Source organism: Falco punctatus (genome assembly GCF_963210335.1).
Source record: "Falco punctatus genome assembly, chromosome: 7".
Classification (NCBI taxonomy): domain Eukaryota; kingdom Metazoa; phylum Chordata; class Aves; order Falconiformes; family Falconidae; genus Falco; species Falco punctatus.
Genome location: NC_137587.1, coordinates 33,391,670 through 33,411,881, shown reverse-complemented (window position 1 = coordinate 33,411,881; position 20,212 = coordinate 33,391,670). Strand labels below are relative to the sequence as shown.

General features: G+C 39.3%; 1 long non-coding RNA gene across 1 annotated transcript in view; it reads right to left on the bottom strand.

Moving 5' to 3' along the window:
* The window catches only part of LOC308067967, a 168,441-nt gene that overhangs the window by 135,097 nt on the left and 13,132 nt on the right, over window positions 1-20,212 (bottom strand). The window contains exon 1 of the long non-coding RNA XR_013929792.1: window positions 390-20,212. This exon is cut by the window's right edge and continues 13,132 nt beyond it. This is a non-coding gene — a long non-coding RNA (uncharacterized lncRNA). The remainder of the gene's footprint in view (window positions 1-389) is intronic.

The window sequence follows — 20,212 nt, the reverse complement described above, 5'->3', positions numbered from 1 at the left end:
AACACTCTTATGGCAAATATTTTTCCATTAAATGGTTTCTTTTTGCAATTCAAATCCAGGTTTTTTTTTCCTTTTTTTTAGGTTTTTCAAAATACATATGCTTAATTTGGAAAGTAAAAAACTAAATCAAAACCATCTGACCCAAAATAAAGATAGATATCATCCCAGTCTGCTTTGCCAATTACACCTCACACAAATTTGTAAGTAGTTGAAATCCTTTTTATTTGAACAATTCTCTGAGACATGTTTTTTAGGAAATATTGATATTTAATGGCAATGAATGGTACACCTAGCAAAACATACACGCAGCAGCAAAAAAGTAGCTGTCAGCATTTCCAAAGCCAAGCCTGGGAAACTTTTCCAAAAAAGGGTAAAAAAGGGTAGCCTACCTTACAGAAGTTACACTCTGCTGTTTGCAAGGCGTATACAACTACAGACCCAAAAGTTGGCCACCACTGATGTAGGCAGTAGAGGACAGCAGAGGGAAACACCATTGCAGGTGGTGTGTCCAAGCCCTGGCTGGCTGGGCTCAGTTTTCTTCTCCAGTTCACCTTCAGATATCACTTTAAAGACTTGGTAGTGATTTCTCAGAGACATTTCTGTTTGTCCTTTACATATTCTAAACCACATAGACAAAAAGACACTTTTTTTAAAAAAGAACACTCAGGGTTTCACAGTTAAGGCTATTTCTGTGTGTTGAGCAAACTGATTGATCTAATTACTGAAGCCCTAGAGAATCAACTCTTGGGGGAGCCTGCATATCTGTTTGCTGGCGTATAGTATCTCATGGTCACTGTTGAGAAGGGAGTAAGGAGTTCTGGAATCAACCTGAAGTGTTTTCGCAGTCCACCATGCATATTTGGACACAACAACTTCACTGACCTTTGCCCACATTTACACACTGCTACAGAAGGAGGGAAAATATTTGTCTACTCACCCTGCAGGTGAGCTGTGCACCTACTATAGCTAGAAGAATAGTGAGTAGAACCAGTAAGCAATAGTTGCATACACAAGGTAAAGTAATATGCAGTTCCTCCAGGCTGAAGCTTTAAAGATACAGCAATACCTGGGGAATAACATACAAAGTTTTATTTCTTTGGACAAAGATTGAAATGTCATTCATTGGCTTGTGGGTATTCTGATGTTAGGAAGGGTATAATAAATCTGAGATTTTCTACAGCAATTAAAAATCTAATTTTTCCCCTCATCCACATTTCCATTTGAGAAGGAGCTTTTACAATCTAAATTAAGTAATTAAGTAGTAATTGTACAATAGTTTAAAAATTATCCTAAAGAAGTAGTATTGTTACAGTTACTGTCGTGGTTTAACCCCAGCTGGCAACTGAAGTACTGTGCAGCTGCTTGCTCAATTCCCCCTTCCCCACCCCAATGGGATGGGAGGATAATTGGGAAAAAGTTAAAACCTGAGAGCTGAGATAAGAATAATTTAAGAACTGAAATAAAATTAGTTATGATGATGATGATAACAATTATGATAATAATAATAATGAAGCAACGGAGAGAGAAGGGGAGAGGAATAATATCCAAAGGGAAGGGAAAAAACAAGTGATGCACAATACAATTGCTCACCACCCACTGACTGATGCTCAACCAGTTCCTGTGCAGTGATCGGCAGGGCCCAGCCAAATCCCCCCAGTTTATACATTCGAGATGATGTTCTATGTTATGGCATATTCCTTTGGGTAGTTCAAGTCAGTTGTCTTGGTTGTGTCCCCTCCCAATATCTTGTGCCCCTCCAGCCTTCTTGTTGGCAGGTCCTAATAAACTGAAAAATCCTTGATTTAGTGTAAACATTACTTGTTGTATTGTAGGGACAATTTTCTCTAGCTGGTTGTAGTAGGGGAGCAATTTTTACAAGAGCACCTCCACAGGTGAATACAGGAGCAATATAATGAAGACTGAACGAATGGGTTACACATCCTGCTGATCTTTTATATCAACAGCTCTGGAGTCAGAGTCAGTTTTAAGTATGAAAGCTTTCTAAATGTTTTTATACCTGAACGGTGTACAGATTTGGGTTTTCCCCGGCAAAATATTCACCACTATTAAGAAAGCCTAGTAGACAAGTAGCAGATGAGCTGCATGAAAAGATGCAGAGAGGCCCTTTCTCACTGCCCACAAGCCAGCAGCCTTAGTGCCCCCGTGATTGTCTTCAGTCTAGTATGAACCCCCTAAAAGTAGCGCACTTCTGAAGTGCAATACAAAATCTTGAAGGAAGAAACACTAGCCGAACAATTTCTGTCACCTTTCAAATAAAGGGGATATATAAAGGGAACATAATGTATTTAACTTCCTACAAAAAGGCTGGCTTATTTGGAACACCTACAGTGAGCCACACAGTGAAGCATTTGTAACAGTCAAACACAGAGGCTTAAGGTGTTGGGAAAGGAAATGGTCCATGAAAGAGTGGTCTACAGAGTTAAATCCCTAAACTAGGCTCACCTCACAGCCAATTTTGAAAACAGATTTCAGGTCAGGAAATAGTAGGGAACAAGTTTAAGTGAATGTCAAACCTGCTAACCCTTCTCTGCAAGAGAGGAAAAAGTAATTCATGAAATCGGCAAAGGATTAAGGCAATTCGGGTACCTCTACACAGCTAAAGAAAAGCAGGTCAGAGTGTGCCCTTGGGCACTGGATCCCTGATCATCCACACTGTTTGGTGATTACTTCACCTTCAGGTTTTGTTTTAGACCCGCAGCTCACATTCCAGTAAGCAACCATGGTGTGGCTCTGAAGATAGTCCCCTATATGGACTGCTCCCAAAGGGTGGTACGTATAAGATTATCCCAAGTTTGGCATTCCCTATCCAACAAAGTCCTCCAGATCCATTCCAGCAAGTTTCATGCCTACAAAAACCTCTTCATACTGTTTAGTCCTACCACTCCTCCTCCTCCACAAGCACATCGAGACCTTTCCTTGCTAGTCCGCCTCTCTCTTCTGAAGATACACAAGAGAAAATAAATCATAACCTCTCTCACTAGGAGGCTGGAGGTGGGTCCATATGTGTCCAAGTGACTCCTGTCCAGACCAGAATATCCCAGGCCTTTCCAAGTCTCCCTCAACAGAAAGCCCTGGGTTAACCTCTACTGCAGCTGTTGAAACAACCAAGCACTGCAATTACTAGTGGAAGTTCATTACTTCCATCCTGTGAAACTGGGCACATACTCAGCCCCCATCAGAAAGTTTCTACTCTCCAGCTGAAGGTGAATGAGGGTGGCTTTAAATTGCTCCCTTATATTAAATGGCCATTGCTTCTAAGGCTATGCCTTCACTCAAGAATTAAAACTTAAAATTTTAATTATTTTTCTGAAGTCACTCATGCTCACCCAGTAGTATGGCCATACTGCGGCATTACACCAAAACTGGTATATGCATTTGTTCAATAGACATGTGCTATTTCTACTGTTTCCCTAAGAAATCGGTACAGGCATTAAAAGGGAAAGGGCATTTCCCAGAAAGGATCTGCCCCTTCAGATACACTTGATTTTTAGTTCAAAACAGCCTTCAGGTGTCAGTGCAAAACCAGCTTTTTCTGATAGCTCATTGGCAAAAGATGAGCAAAGCTATGGTTGGAAGGAACTCTGGTGGTGATTCGTTAGTGATTTTGATTAAATTTAGTGTAGTCACATGGCTGTTGTTGCATTTTTATCCATAGATAATTATGGAGTCTGCTCATTTCATGAGATGTATTTTTAAGAGTTTATCAGTGGCTTGGGATGAGTGCTCTTTTGTTTAGTGATGTATAAATTTGAATAATAATAAATAACAAAGTGAAGGAGAATGAGGGAAGGGAGGAGACTGAAGTCTGGGAAGATGCCTCACTATGCACGTCTGCTGCATTTGATCACAGCACAGATGATACAGCAGTGGGCATTATAGAAAGCCCTATTATAAAACAGATTAGATAAATATTAATTGCCGTGTACTAACTGTGCACTTTGCTGGGCTATATTGATGTTTTCAGTCAAAGGTTCATGTTACTACTGTATGTTTAATGATCAGTCGCTTCCCTTTATGCAGTTCTAATGTTTTGCCGAGCACACGACAGAAAACAAGACTGTGACGGCGTTGCAGCAACATAGGGTTCACTTCAGCTCTCCCCAGCGCTGCACCGTGTTAGCCTTACATTGTGGGGCACCCCTGTGCTTTTCCACCGAGCAGCCCAAGCTACAGACACCCTCCAGACTGACACTTCCAAGCCAAAGAGTATGGGGCGGCTTGTTACTAAGGATGTACCACGTCATGCCAGTGACATCGCAGCAGCTAAATATTAAGCACCCTGTCTTTGCCACACTAATTGTGGTGTTGGAAACTTTATGAATTTTTTGGATTACTGGTAGCATCACCCAGGCACTTGCAAGGTTTTGTACTCACCTTCATAAAAAGAAAGAGGCAGGACTTCCTCTCCTGCATACTAAGAAAAGTATTCATTAAAAAATTATTCCTATTCAGAATCAAACAACCGCATTCACTTACAAAGTTAAATTAGGGGGGGGGAAATTTGAGGTTAACTGTTATTGTTAAAATAGCATTGACTTGGAAATTTTTTGATATATTAAAAAACTTCTTAATTATACAAAAAATCAAAGCAAAGAAGGTATGAAAAAATGAAAAAAATTCTAACCGGATTAGTTAACATTTAAGAAACCAAGAGCCTCCCCCCCTCCTTCTGTCAAAATGTCATTAACCCAAGACATTCCTATGGAAAGCCTGATTTTGACAAAGCTATATTTTCTACTGGTAAAATACCATGTAGGGAGGTTTTCTTGCAATTAATATAAATCAGTGGCAAGGTGTTCTTTTTTAGGTTACTGTGGTACATTTGAGACAAGTTTTATTTCTTTTATGACAGTATGAGGCAAAGTGGTTTGTGACAGGGCTGTAGTACCACTCAGCACAATTAAATCATGCAGTAATGAGTGCATATGTCAGGCATGTATTCGGGTTTCATTATGGCCTCGTGCTGTGGGCCCAGGTTTGGTACCGGAGAAGTACAAGCTGTGTATCGGTGCTGTTGTGGGCTGCGGTGGGTGTACAGCTGTGGCCAGCAGCACCAGCACTGTGCGACCGAGTACAGCCTGCTTCTACTTTTATGTATAAAGATGCAACATGCCACCACACTTTGTGGCTGTGCTGAACAGCTTTAATCTATGTTATGACAATGCTGTATTGTGCTCAGTACTATTGCTGCTTGCTCTGTACTGTAGGCATGAATTTAGCTGCGTGATTATGCTATAATATCACTGCGCTCCGTGTTGCCCAGTTGTGCCAGGCTTACATTGAGTGCTGTGTATTATAATAATGTTGACAGCGTTGGATGGCAGCATTCGGCACTTTGCAGTTCTGCTGTATTCGTGCAAGGTGGTGTCAGGGCTTTGTGTGGTGCGTTGCCAGGCTTGGGCGAGGGTAGCGCGAAGGGCTCCTCGCTCGCCTTACAGGGATATGCAGAATTAATGTTATGTAATCTGCACTTCGTGGTTCGTTTGTATTAGCGCTGTGTACCCTCTGCCGCTTGATTGTGGGGTATTAATGTCAAAATCCTCCATGATCTACTGCCATGTGGTTGTGGTGTAGTCTCCGATAAAATCATGGCTTGGTTTCTTAATAATGCAGGATTTTAAGAGACAACAAAATGTATAGGAATTGTTCTATATTAAAAATGCAGCATAATTGTATAATTACAGTATTCGCATCATGCTAAACAGATTGGCTGGGTTATTTCAGATTCTTTAAAGTCGGGATGGCATCAGGCCTACAGTATTTCTAAACTGTTTTGCCCGTCTGCAGTTGTATAATGAAACACCACAAATTTTACCCGGCAGTACTTGTGCTTTCTAAGTGCTGCATTATGAGCATAAAATTACCAAATGTACTGAACACACTTACCAGCGCTGAACTAAAATCCCTTATCTCTCACCCACAAATTAAGTCTCCACAGATCCTTTTTACAATGCTGAAGTAATAAATACATATATATTTATTTCTACAACCATTTTAAGAAATTAGAAGAAAACCCACACAGTAGTTTAGCAGTTAATTTACAACGGTACAGCCTCTCGAGTAAGTATGTAAAACAAACACACATCATTTATTTCCCCCATTTGAAATCCCTGCTCCCTGACGCACAGACAGACAGACTCATACACACAGATCACTACAGCCCAAATTGGACATCAGAGAAGAAACCAGGACTTCTTTGCTATCATCTGTGATTGCCCTGAGGGTTGAGGAGTGGCCAATTTACAGCATGAATATAGTCTGGGGATACATGAATCATGAATCATGTTTGATGTATGGAAAGGCACAGTCATTCTGAAAGGCTGCAAATGCAGTCATCTGCTTTTTAAGTGAAAAAAAAATGCTTGCAAAACAACAACAACAACAACAAAAACAGAGAGATGAAATACCTGGGAAATATTATTTAAAAAAGACACCATCTTTCCTTTTTTTTTTTTTTTAATTGGGTTGGAAGGGGTTACTTCATTATGCAGCAAATTAGAAAATTCATAATTTATCATTGCACCCAGTCGAAATGCCACCCAACTGAGTCGCACCCCTGTGAAAACCATCACATAGTAACAAACTGTCAAAGCCTGCTGCAGCCGACGGGCAAAATTAATATGCAAATGTATGCAAGAAATTAAAAAGCAGAATTACCCAGGCAAATGAGGTAGCTATACTTGAATTGTTAGAATTATGAATAATTACTGCGAATTTTCTGCTCCTAATATAACTTGTTTTTTGATAAACAAAGACTTAATTATCGAGATGCGCTGGAGAATTTCCGTGGCGCTCATTAATCTTGCAAAAAAAACAAGTCCCTGGTGCCCAAACCGTAATGAAGAGCGCGTGCCCTGAATCTTCAGAAAGATCAGAGGCACCAGGGTGCCAGGGCTGGAGAAAAAAAATGACAGTGCCAATGTCCCCTCCTGTACCCTGGAGTGTCATAACGTCTTCCACTAACTATCAAAGGGACTTATTTATGCCAGCAGCTGAGCTATAAGTCCAATTTACGATGCCTTAAGCAGTGGTGAAATGATCTGTTGATGTGCTATGGAAATGCCATCTTGCAGTAGCTCGATTTGGTCCCAGTGATACCAACACGATGAGGACCCTCCGCTCCTCTGCTAATGGATGCAGCATGACAGACCATAATACACAAGAGGGACAATCTTTTAGGACCAGACTCAATGGTCCTCCATTAATCTTGGTTCTGCAGCGCTGTGGTGTCCATGGGAACAAGGGCATTATCATAAGCACTGGTTTTAAATGTTCCCATTAGGGATTGCAATACAGAGGAGAGATGCATGGGGTGAGAGGGTTAGGGGAGACAGTCCACTATTAGTTTACATTTTTTTTTATGACCTGGATTCGAACCATAATGGGTGGCTCAGAGAATTTTCTCTTCCTAAATAACATAAAGGAAACAACAAAGGAGAAAGCAGTTAAGTGTACAGCATGGCGTGGTGCTGCATGTTCGTCTTCTCTGTTTTTACAGCTACAAAATCAGCTTGGCCCTGGTGGGCTGAGATAATTTACCATGAGAAAGCAAAGGGAAAATAACCCCAGGTACTCTCAGCACAGACCAAATCGAACCCGCTGTGAGCTTATTATTACTTAAAAACTGGCATCTAAGTGGAAATGACTGACTCTCTGTCATTATCTCTATTACCACCATGATAAACCCAAGCAGATGATAAGGCAAAATTACAAAACATCAGTTCTGGAGCTCGGAGGCTACTTCAGAAGCTCAAGGCAGACTGCGTTTTCAAATGCTTCCTTCTTTGCATTCAGGTCCCCAAATTTCATGATGCCTTGGCAGAACAACTTCACTGCATAGGCAAATTGTCACCTTTTAAACCAGGGCATCTGTCATTTTTATACAAGGGTCTACCACTCAGTCACCCTTGCTCTTAATTCTCCAATTTCTCTGCACATATAGAATGGCTACAGTACTGTAACACTTGAAATTTCTCTCTCACAGCCTGCATTACACTCAGAAAGGGGAAGGATGGGGTAACAACTGCCTCATAACTGACAGAAAGGAAACTCCTCCTGACCACTGGGCTTTATTTTTTTAATCAGCGGGAGAAGCAGCTTGCTGGGGATGAACAGTACTTCAGAGTGAGAAGAAGGAAGCTAATGGGGAATACAGAAAGGTACTTACAAGATCTTCCACCCTCCTCTCACCCTTCATGTTACTGTGGCCAAGATAAGTGCATTTCCCCCACGTATCCCTTCTGTCTCCTTCCCCAACCTCTCCCTGCAGAGGGGCGATGGGCAGAGCCTTCTCCAGCAGCTTCTCCCTGGTGCAGAGCCCGAGGTGACCCAGAAAGCAAAGCATTGCCTAGGTCTCAGCATGTTACATCTGGCTTAGCAGGCTGACAATTCACTTCGTCAGTTGTCTGGAAAAAAAAGGAGGTTATTATAAAAGGAGCAGTAATTGTGTCTGACGTGGTTGCCTACCTCCATGCTGCTCAGCAAGCAGGATGGCTGCTACAGTTCTTACCGATATAAACTTTCCTTTTTCCCTAGGGATGGGAGAGTTTAATTTTCCAGTCCTGCTATTGCCAAGGCAAGTTTCATACAAAGTGTTCACCAGTTACACGCACTGGTGTCACAGCCCTCTTAATGACTGTTACCAACCCAGGCTGTCATGCACCGGCTGGGGCAGCTCCCCAGATCCCACAACCCAACGGTGCGGTGCTACCAAATCAGCTGCCACCTCCCTCTGTTTCAGTCAGTGGGACGTGCAGGATCATGCACTTGTTGACACTTAAACCTGTTTCTCAGCTAATGGCCACAGTGTCAGTCTTTGTTCAGTTTTTGCAGTTTTACGCTGATGAAACCTCAGGAGGGATGATCTTTTATGGAATGAGCTTGTGGGAAAGCCTTCAAGAAACACAATTTCCTTCAAAACAAGTTTCTTGTTTTACAAGTACACTTCAGTACAAATCACTGAGTCTTTCCTCCGCCTCCTTCATGTGCCTGCATTTAATCATTTATAACAGAAGAAAAAGATGAGGTTTGAAATTAGATTTTTATCTTAGTGAAGAGTTGGGAAAAACCCCACAAAAACTGCTGTGTGTGTTGGGAGAGCCAATTTACCTGTCCAAGAAGTTAGGAAACAGCTTCAGGAAAGAAAAACAATTTGCACATAGCAGAGTACTTATGACAACGTGAAAATCTCCCTTACAGCACAGTTCATCCAGCAGCTGCAGGGGAATGGAGCTGAGGTGTGGAGAATGGGTTGGCCAGCAGCTACTACTACAAGGAACACAATAAATGCTAGTTCACACTCCGCCTAGGCCTAATATTACTTTGCATCTGCAATTGTTTAGTACTTTTAGCCAAATTTTGCGCAACCGAAAATAACATGAGGAAAGGCTTCAGTAATTCACTCAAAATCACTGTCACAACAATTTTTCGGCCCTTCATTAGACGCTCAAGCTTCAGGCTGACTCTGTCCCAGACAGACATCAGTACAAAAAAGGGAAAGAGATCCAAGCATGCAAGATGGAAATAATTATCATCTGTGGCCAAAGATTGCATGGTTTAGATTTTTCACAATCAAACTTTGGTCTTAGTAAACCGGAATAAGGGCATAAACATATCCTCTGCAAAGGCCTGGGACACCAGTTGCAAAGAGAACTCCCCTTCTCTTTTCCATAATTAACACATCTAGGCAATCCTGAAAAAGATCCACATATGTATGTGTATGTATTCATATAAATATATACAAATGTATGTATGCATGTTCCTGACAGGAATGGGTGTATAAGGGAAGGTGGGCACGGAAGATAGAAGAGGGCTTCTCAAAATGCTTGTGTCACGTTTGCAAACTGTTGCAATGGCACCTGGCTGACAAATCAGATTAATTACTTTCCAGTAGGAGAGACTGAGATCATTATAAGTTAAGCAAAGATTTCAAGTCCGTATGAACATGTTACCACTTGTGTTGATGCAACTCCAAGCCTCTCTCAAAGAAACTTAAATGTTTTCAATCCAGGTCAGTGTGCTACCATGGCAGAGCAGCACACACACCATGTGTACCTCTCTGACACAACAGTTGTTCAGCTTGCTACAGAAATCCCCAAGGAGACTAACAATTTACTGTATTTAAATAACAAATAGTTTTGGGGTAGAAGAGCTGTGCTTCTAGCTGTCAGCTTGAGGGTCTTTACAGTGCTGAAAAGGGAAAAAAAAAAAAAAAAAAAAAAGACTTAGATTATTCCTAGTGACCCACATACCACAAAACATCTGCTGACAACATGGTTGGCTTTCTGCCCAAGTTCAACTATGAGCTGTCTCCAGCTGATCATCTTTGCCCTCACTGTAATCCAGAGTCCACAGCAAGCAAAGGCAATAGTCAGGGATGCAAAAACAATTTGACCAGTTGAGTAAGCATAAGCTTGCATAAACATGCACATGCATACCTTAAACATAAACCTGACCTTAAAAAATAAAAAATATAAATCTTCAGATTAAGACTTTTGAGGTTACAAGAACGAACTCACTTGTGTTTAGCATGATTCTTTGTGTTTGCAAAACTTGGGTTGTTTAAAATTTTAGGTCTTACAGATATGCATGTACAATATGATTAGACAAAGCACTGGAAACAAATAAAAAGCACTAAGAAATACCTTTTGTACTGTCAAGTTCCACCATTGTATTAAGTACAGTATTATTCCATTTGTAGAGACAGAAACAATATTTCTAGAAGCATTTGTGTTCCGTCCTTCTTTTTACATCTGAAATGGCGTTACCCTGTCATGCAAACACATTGATGTAACTTGACTGTCAACCTCCCCTTTCATTGTTTGTGGTTATTACTTTTTTGTTTAAATTTTTATTCAAATCAGTAATTATTCCCAACTTTCAAGTTTCTTGTGCTTTCTTTGTTCCTGCATTTAGGTGCTCATTCTCCTTTTTAAATGCATCTGACTGCTTAGAACACAGCCATAGTCATAAATGATATTGTTCAAATTAATAGTCACTTATTTGTGATCATAAGGGGTTTTTTGCACCTTGTATTACAGATGTAAGAAACCTTGCCATGCATTTCAAAAAGCCATACAGCAGTCTCTCATTTTAGTGTTACCAACTGAGAGTACTAGCTATTCTGTTGTACTTTTTTATTCGTATCAATATGACTATTGTTTCTGCTCAGTAAAGGCCAAAGAATACTGTGATTCAAGGGGAGGAAAGGGTGCTCAGCCACCCTTCTGACCCAGCAGAAAGCCTTCAAGATTGCCCTGAAATTCCTGGGCAGACAGTGCCTGTACTTGGGTGAGGGCTTGTTATACACAAATTGTTTGGATGATTTAAAATACAAGTATATAGAAATGTAACAGAAAAATGTAACAGCAAGCGACAGAAAACATGATCCCTTAGGTGCCATAGCTGGAGGCTTAGTGACAGATGATGCTGCAAAATGGCTTCAAGATGGGACATTTACAAAATTGCTTTAAAAGAATTTTACACAGCTAATCACAAGGTTCTAATAATAAGTCTTCCTTTATTAATCGAAATCTAAGTACTAGCTTGCATTTTCAGATGTCTTTGTTAGAGCACATTAGAAACTTTTAATATTTCCATTTGCATTTTCAACCCTGACTTCATATCTGACAGTTTCAGGATTGCCTTAGCCCTTCTGAACATACTAGGCACAGCACTCCTCATTTGATTAATTCTAATAATTTTTAGTCATTATTACTTTTTAACATATATTGGTATTGCAGATTAAATATTATTTATAGCTTTAATTTGTGTCCTGTTTGGATTGTACAATCACACGAGTAACTTGGCTATCATTATTATCATATTGTTTTTATACTGCTCCTAAAATTAAAATCCATTCTTGTCTTTAAATGTTTTATTGTACTTGTCTTTCTTGTTTTGCATTGCATAGCCCATGATTAATTCTGTTAGCCAAGTGCATATGGCCTGCTTGGCTATCATCCATTACCTTCATCATTGTTGCCTCAAAACGAGCACTTTATTATTACCTTTTTCATCTTTTCAATTACCAGATGTGCTTTTGCATTCCCATACTTTTCCTACTAGACTGAGATCTACATTTAGAGCAAAAGTCCCCACTCATTAGTCATTGAAGAATAAGTGAATTTTCCCTGGCTAAATACAGAAAATCTAAGGGTCAGAAGTGTCAGTATTACAGAAGTAGAACTTTTGAAAAACAGAATCAAGAATGACTACTTCTTCCTCTAGAAAGAAAGCTTCATTTATTGTCAAAAAATTGGTAGTTTGGTAGAGGATCAGATTTAGATAAAAGGAAAATTCCCTCTGCAATTTCTGTAACTACATTTGATTCAAGTATCTTTCTGTAGTCTCAGAAGTCTTATCTAAGTTGAGGTTTGCCCTTACCCACCTATACTATAACTGTAATTTCCTGGAACGGTGCACACACACACCACACCACCACCACTCCCCCCCCCAAAAAAAAAACCAACCACCACCACCAAAAAACTCACAAACCACAAAACCTGAAAAGGTTGTGAAAAATGTTGTGTTAAATGTCTACAAAGGGCTGGCAGCATCACCTCTTACTGTGAAAAACCTCTTGCAAGGTTTCCATCCTAATTTTCCAGGTTCAAGCAACATAGTCTGTGCCAACACCTGAACATTTCTTTGACTGCATTCAAACTCTTAATCATGAAAACTTCAATTAGCCACAAGGTTAGCTGAGCTAAATGTGCCATACAAAAAAAAAACCTTGACAAAGCAAGGAAAACATTTTTTTTTCCAGTCATAGAATTTAAATAAAAATACCTACCTATTCACCTAAGACCTCAGTCCACTCCAGTATTACTTCTGTGTCTTCAACACAGATAGGCTATTAATTTTTTGCTGATATTTTTATATTCCCATTATTGAACAAAATAAAAAACAACTAGAGAAACACTTCATATAATGCCACAAATTCTTCTTATGACATAGATATTTCTAAATGCCCATGAATTCTTTCTATAAAGGTCCTTTCATTAAAAAAAAAAAATGAAGTAAGGGAATATCTATCTCTCTTAAACCTTTGTACTGTAAATCTGTTTCTAGGCTAGAACCTACTTAGTGCCCCACAAAGCAATGATGGAACCAGACCTGTGCATAACCTAGGGATACATAGGGGAAATATTATATGGTAAGTAAGGGAGGAAGCTGGCAGACAAAAACACGCTAGCTTCTGTTTTCTGACCCAAGTATGCTGCTTTGGGTATTTTAGAAAAATCTGTTAATAATCACTGTGAAGGAGGAAGAAAACATTAAAACAGGAAAAATTCCTATAAAGGGGTAGGAAAATGTAGGCAGAAATGTTCAGAAGCGACTAGGGCGACAAGTTTCAAATCTCCCTCAATACTCTGATTTTCAAGACAGATATTTATTTCCCAAAGCTCAGGTGCTTCAGTAATGGCAAGCAGAGCACCAAAACCGGCAGCCCTCTGATGCACCTTTGAAAGATGTATAGTCTAGAAGAGGTCACAGGAACTGTTGAAGTCCTGCAACTTACAAGGAAACTCACAAGGCTCTTTAGTGTTCTGGCATTTAGCACAAGCTTTTAAAAGTATTTTGGGGGACTAAATTGTTCAAGTAACACTTTATAATTAGCACTTCTTTTGCTGACCACAGCCTCTGAAAAACAGATTTTTTTTTAAATTGCCCCCCAAATCTCACAATTGAGACTCCCTTCTTCCCCTAAAGAAAAAGGTTTGCTCCTCAGGCAAATTCTTGTCCTTGATCTCTCTAGATCTGATGTTTATACCTTTATGCCTCTCTATAGCCTCTTACTCCAGGCATAGTGACATTTACTTCAACAGAGCTCTGCCCAAGTGTTGTGCTGTAGTGACATATTCAGACTTGGTTCTTATGTGCCTGCAGAAGTAAAAGATGTCCCATATGTATCAAGATGACAGGGCAATGTGTTGAGAACTTCTACATATGAAGAGTCTTAAGATACCAGATCAAAAGCGATCGCAGAAGTGATAAATGTCATTTATACACTGGCAGATTAATATGATGACAACGTCTGGATTTTCATCTAAACATCACCAGCAAAAGTTTGACAACTCTGGGATAGTAAGGCATGGCTATTTCTCTCATTTGGGCTGATATTTGCTTGATCTGCTCATATCTTAATAAGTTTGCTCTGAGCAGAAAAGCAACTCTGCATCTTCCCTCCTGGCAAAAGATACACAAAATACCTTTTTATCTCAGCAAACAGTTTGCATTTTTCTGCAGGAATTCAGAAACTTGCTAAAATATCCTCTCTATCTTTGGGTAACGTGGTTGTATTAGCAATGGCAGATTGCCTTTGGTACTCCTTTGTTCTGAAGTTTTAGTAACAAAGTGTCTGGATACAAAACTTTGTCATATTATGTTTTGAAGGTTTTGTAGCAGCAGAAAGCAGTGTACGTCTATGAGCATTTATAATGGAGAAAAGCTAAGTGATAAAGTGTACCTTTAACATAATGACAGTAATTCAGTCTCAAGACAGTGAATGCTATTATACCCTCTTTTAAAGACTAAAATCAGTCAATTGAAATGACAATTATGATAATACTTGTGTAATGAAGATTATTTTGAAACAAAAATCTTTTCTGGTGTGTGTGCCTGTGAATGTGTGTGTATTTACTGTACCTAAGTACAATCTCAATGTTCTGCTTGACTGGAAATGCTATACAAATATACTAGTATTTTCTAACCATTCTGCTGGTTTCAGTTGATACTTAGTGTAAATTGATTTCTTTCAAAAAAACCAACATAACAAAAAACTTCCCTAAAAACAAGCTTTATATATGCTTTTGAGAAATACTCTGAGCATACTCTGAGCTTAGAGAAATGGGCAGCCTTATAAAAGTGGTTAGCTTGATCAGTCTTAGAATATGACATCATGATCACTCCCCAAAGCACCCAATGCATTTATCCTGTGTTTTATCTTAACTTTCTGAAGGAAGCTGCTGTGAGCTTTCAATAAACTACATGGATAGTTAATAGTGAGCAATAGTTCCAGCAAACATTATTCTAACTAAAAGTCAGTCTATGATAGGTGGCCTGTCACAGTTATCTGAGTTGAAAGGGAACATACTGATCATCTGAATCTAGTTCTTATGTCGGCTAAGATTTTCAAAGTAGTCTAAAGGAGACAGGCACCTAATCCTTCAAAACTACAACCAAAGTTATGATTTTTCTTGGGTTCCTTTGAAAAACTCATCCCGTTTTAACAAATCAAAGCACTTACAAACATTGTACAGCAGAATTAAAATGCCACAAAAGCCACAACAAAGACACACACTTACAGGGAGTTCAAATGAAAAGAAAGTTAATGAAAAGATTTGCTGGTCCAAAGGGGGTGATAAAGCAGGTAATAAGTACAAGATGACTGTAGGCAACTTGCCTCCATGGTCTGACATCAATGTTACGTAAAGCTCCTGCCCTATGAATCAGTTTTGACCTAAAATGCAGTAAACATTGGTATCAAGATTGCAAAACACATTGGAGAGCTATAGACACACTTTAGTCAAACAAGCATCTGCTTTTTAGCAAAATACAGCTACATTTGTATATTACTTGCTGCCTCAGTTGTTATGAGTCTCATAATGATAATCCTTACCCACCTCTGCAAAATGCTTTTCAGGAAAATTGATATCTAAATATTACTTAATGTTTTTTGTTCAGATTTTGTACTTTCCATTGCTCAGTTGATTTCAAAGTACAGAACTAATGATAACCCTCACAGATAATCCCCAAGAGATTCCCTTAGGCCAGGTGGCAGTTTACCTGTAGCATTTAGCAATCATATAGGATACATTTCTTCTTTGTTGAGGCATGGCATTTAGGATCAGGTGAATTTGCATTTTGCTTGCAGAGTTTTATTAATGTGAACTACCACTTTTAGGGTTATTTCTGGTTACTAAAGATGGTTATTTCTTCTTAGACCTGACCTAGTTCTAATAATTTGCCATTCAAAAGATGCAGAACTTAGATCTTTGCAGGAAGTTGTTACAATTCACTGTGAACAGTGGCCTAAAAGGGTTGCCGTATGCAGTCAAATACATTGGCACAGTAGGGAAATGTGATCTTTTCTAAGGCTATTATTGTAATCATTTCATCTAGTCCCTTGTCCAAATATAATATGCACTAGCACAAAGTTAAATTAATTTTTTTTTAATCCCTGCAACAGCACAAAACCCCATGACAAAGCAGGGTGTCGAACATATGCTTTTAGGAAGTCCTTCATTGCCTGTTAATTGTACAATGCAATTGTGTCAAAGTGGTCTAGATGACATTGCTCTGCTGACTGTTTTGTGGAGATGTTTAATAGCTGGAAGGCCAAATGCAGTAGCTGGCATTCACCTTCGATATGCCTTAGTTACTGAGTACAGTTTCACACATACACATTTCAGTCATGAATAGCTGATTGTACCTTTCTGCACACTCTTGTTTCTTGGGTTTTTGAAACTGTCTTGGCCCTGATCCTGCCAGCAAACGTCACCCTGGCTCTGTAAGAGTTCCTAATACAGTAGTGAGGAATTCAGCTGAAAAGCTTGCCAGGGTGCCTTCTCAGGCTTGTATCCACCACAGCACAAGGCTCCAGGACTAGCTAATGAAACTTCTGGGCAGATATTAAGAGTGGTGTGTAAATCTTACAGACCAAACTCCGCCCTGGTCTTACATCAGCAATCACACGAGAACTCAACTGGCTGTCCTTCTCTCCATCCCTTCACTGTTCATGTAGAAAAGGAACAAAACATTAGTCTTTTTGCCACTCCAGAAAGCTACATCATACCTGAAGGTCTGACATAAGAGTTCCACAGGAGCAGACGGAATCATTTCTCTTTTTTTTTTTTTTTCCCATCCTTAACTGGTGACTAATACTAATGCTAAGAGCCCCAGAGACATACACATGTTCATCTGTTGCTTCAGTGGAAGTCAGACACTAGAAGACACCAGCAACTCAAGCCCATATACTCGCCCAGTATTTTGTCTTCAAGGCTCCTTACAAAACATTAATTAATCCTCACAACTTTCCTGAGAGGTATCCCTACCCTTACTGTCCTGAAGGGAAAACTGAGGGAGATAATTAGAGCTTTGTAATGAAGTAACATCTGATGACCTGGAGCTCAATCTGCTATCTGGGTCAGCAGATAGATTATGTCCTTGGACTGACTAATTGTAGGCACCTAATTGTATTAACACACAAAAACAGCAATTCACACCACGGCAAAGAAACCATCACCCCCAGCAGTCCTTCCCTTTTGGAAAATTACATCACCTCAGGGCTGTGATTCATGATCCTTGTCAAATTTAGCTGTTGCAACTAAAGAAACTGCTGCCTCTAGTCCTGTCACAGCTAAATCTGAACACCCCTACTCAAGAATGAGACAGCAAATATTCTCCCTTATTAAGAATAAAATATAGCATTGCACATTATCTTGGAAAAACACTGTAAGCCCAGGACTGAAAGTGGATAATACCTTACCTTCAGCATATGCAAGAAGAAGGAACAAGGCACTGCCTATTTCTACCTCACTTTTTCCCTTTATATTTGCTGGTGATAAAGTACAAGCTTCCCCTAATTCATATGCTTAAATTTTGTCTCCTTCAACATTAATAAATTGTTAGGACAGGACTCTAATGAGCAACTAACTATTCAACTCCATCAGCCCCAGTTGGTGGACTGAATGTTGGCTATTCACATAGAGAAGCTTTGAAACTCCAGCCCTGAAGTCAGTAAATTTTCTGGGGAATAAAAGGAAGCACCGCTGTCATGCTTACGACTTATTACTGCTAGAACTGGTCTCAGTAATTTAAACTGAGATAAGTCAATTGCAATTTAGGGATTCTGTCAAAGTTTACTTCTTTGCTGATATTCTTGACTAAAGCTTCTAAGTTTTCAATTGAAAAACTGCAATATCTCTATGACAAATGTAGGCAAATTTAAGTTTTCAACAAAAGAGAATGCTCTGAAATTGAATACTGCAGAAATGTGTATTTTGATTTTTTTGAATCATTGTGCTGTATGTAAAAGGATTGCAATTGCCCAAAGGACTAAAATTCACCAAATAGTTCTTATCAATAACTAAATGCATTCTCCTATAGGGAATATTGGTTCCATTATTATACATTTAATGGTGGCAAAAACCTTTTCAGCCTCAGGTTTTTAGGATTTGGGTTTTTTAATTATTTCCCCTTCCTCCCCCCATATTACTGCTGTCTCAGAAGGTCATACGTATATTACTGACTTTGAAACAATATTTAGGGACATTCGGAAGGAAAAAAATAAACACCACCAAACCCAAAACTCAGATATTACGACCTGTTTTGTATGCTGAAATGCAAAACAATTGCATTTCATCAGAAATACATGCTTTCCTTCCCTCTATTACAGGAACTCCTCAGTATAAAAATTCTATTTGAAAATTTAGACAAGCACTACATTCTGTAGTCCTGAGATTTAACAGAGTAACATGATGAATTTCAGAAGCATCAGCATAAACATGAGTGCAGATTGCTGGGGTTTGTATGCAGCTATATCCATCCTTCAAAGTTTTTTTTTTTTAACCTACCTTGTGGCTAATGACCTCAGGTGGGAATACAAGAGTATTGCATTTAAAAAGTGAGAAACATACAGGCAGAAGCCAAATGTAGGTTTTCTGCTGTTCTATATGCTCTGAAGAGACAAACCAAAATCAAAAACTTAATCAAAACACCTCCAATTTATTTTTGCTAGAGCTGGACTCAGCAAAACAACAATTGCTTTTTGATTTTCCATCACAGAAGTCTGACAAAAGCAAAATACAGTGTTGGACACTGACTTCTAAAACACTGTAGACAGAGAGCATTCTGTGATTGATCTGTGCTCTTTATGAGAGGGCTTGGCTTTGTTTTTCAGCTGGACACCATAACCCTGAAAAAAACAACTGATGAGGAATCCACAGTGTTCTAGCAGCATGCCTGATCCCAGAGGCTAGCAATCACACCCATTTCAGGAGGCCCCAAGCACCTTTAAAGAATACTAGCTCCTGCCAGCAGGCTCAAGACTAATGCCTGCTGATGGTCAGCTTCACCTGCTTTTCTTCTAAGTTTTGCCAACCCAAGAAGCTGTGATCTTCAGGTTGCTCTGAGACCAGATGGCTTTTAGGCATTGGGAAATAACTCCCTGACTGAGAATCACCATTAAAGAGGGAAATTGATAGATATATTAAAAATAGAAATAAAAGCCACTTACATAATTTTTCATTTTCATACACTTAAAGAATGCCAATTTTTTTGGGAAAAAATACCACCAAAAAAACCAGTCCACTTACATCCAGCACACTGAGCCAATAGTAATGATGTATTTTGCAATGTATGAACTTTGCCATGCTGCAGAGGCATCAAAAAATCAATACATCCAAATTGACAAGTTTGTCAATGATTGAAATTAATTTCCTTTTTTCTGGTACTTCACTAAACTGAATTCCATAGTATCACATTAATTAACATCCCACTCATATGGTCTGTGTAGCTGGAAAACAGCTAGGTTATCTCTGTGCATAGGGAAAAGGTTGCATTATTGTCATTATTAAGAAGACGACAGTGGAAGGTATTCATACACAGCCATAAATGTTTTACTTACCCATTTAACCGCAAAGGCTCTTCGAGTTATCAAGGTTAAAGTTTCCAAAAAGCACCAGTCATGCTGGATTCTCAGCTGGACTCTCAGGACCCAGTGTTCTTGGAAAATGTATATCTATGGCATCCCAGAAAATTTGGGTCTGTCTGATGCAGAATTGCAGTACTTGACCAGAAGCAGGCCATAAGACCCAGTAACTCATTTAGAAAGTGACTAGCACACTGACTAAACTGGGTGGGTTTGTCTCAAGGAACTCAGAGGATCAAAAAAAAGAACCTGAAACCAAACTTAAACAGGGTCACAGGTCTTTGTAACTTCTGAATGTGAACTTGTGGGAGTGCTCAGTTTAACATTAAACAGACATAAGATGAAGTTTAGAGGGCTGGACTGCAAGTGTTAAGAAATCGAGTCCTTCCTCTTGAAAAGGTGAAAGGAATCAGGACTTGCAGCTATGATTTGCAGTATCTTGTCTTCCTAGTCTTGTTTTGGGGGAGTCAGTGAATTTAATTTGAAAGACCCTTTGGTTTTGGTGTGTTTTCCTATTTATATTCCAGACCAAGGAGT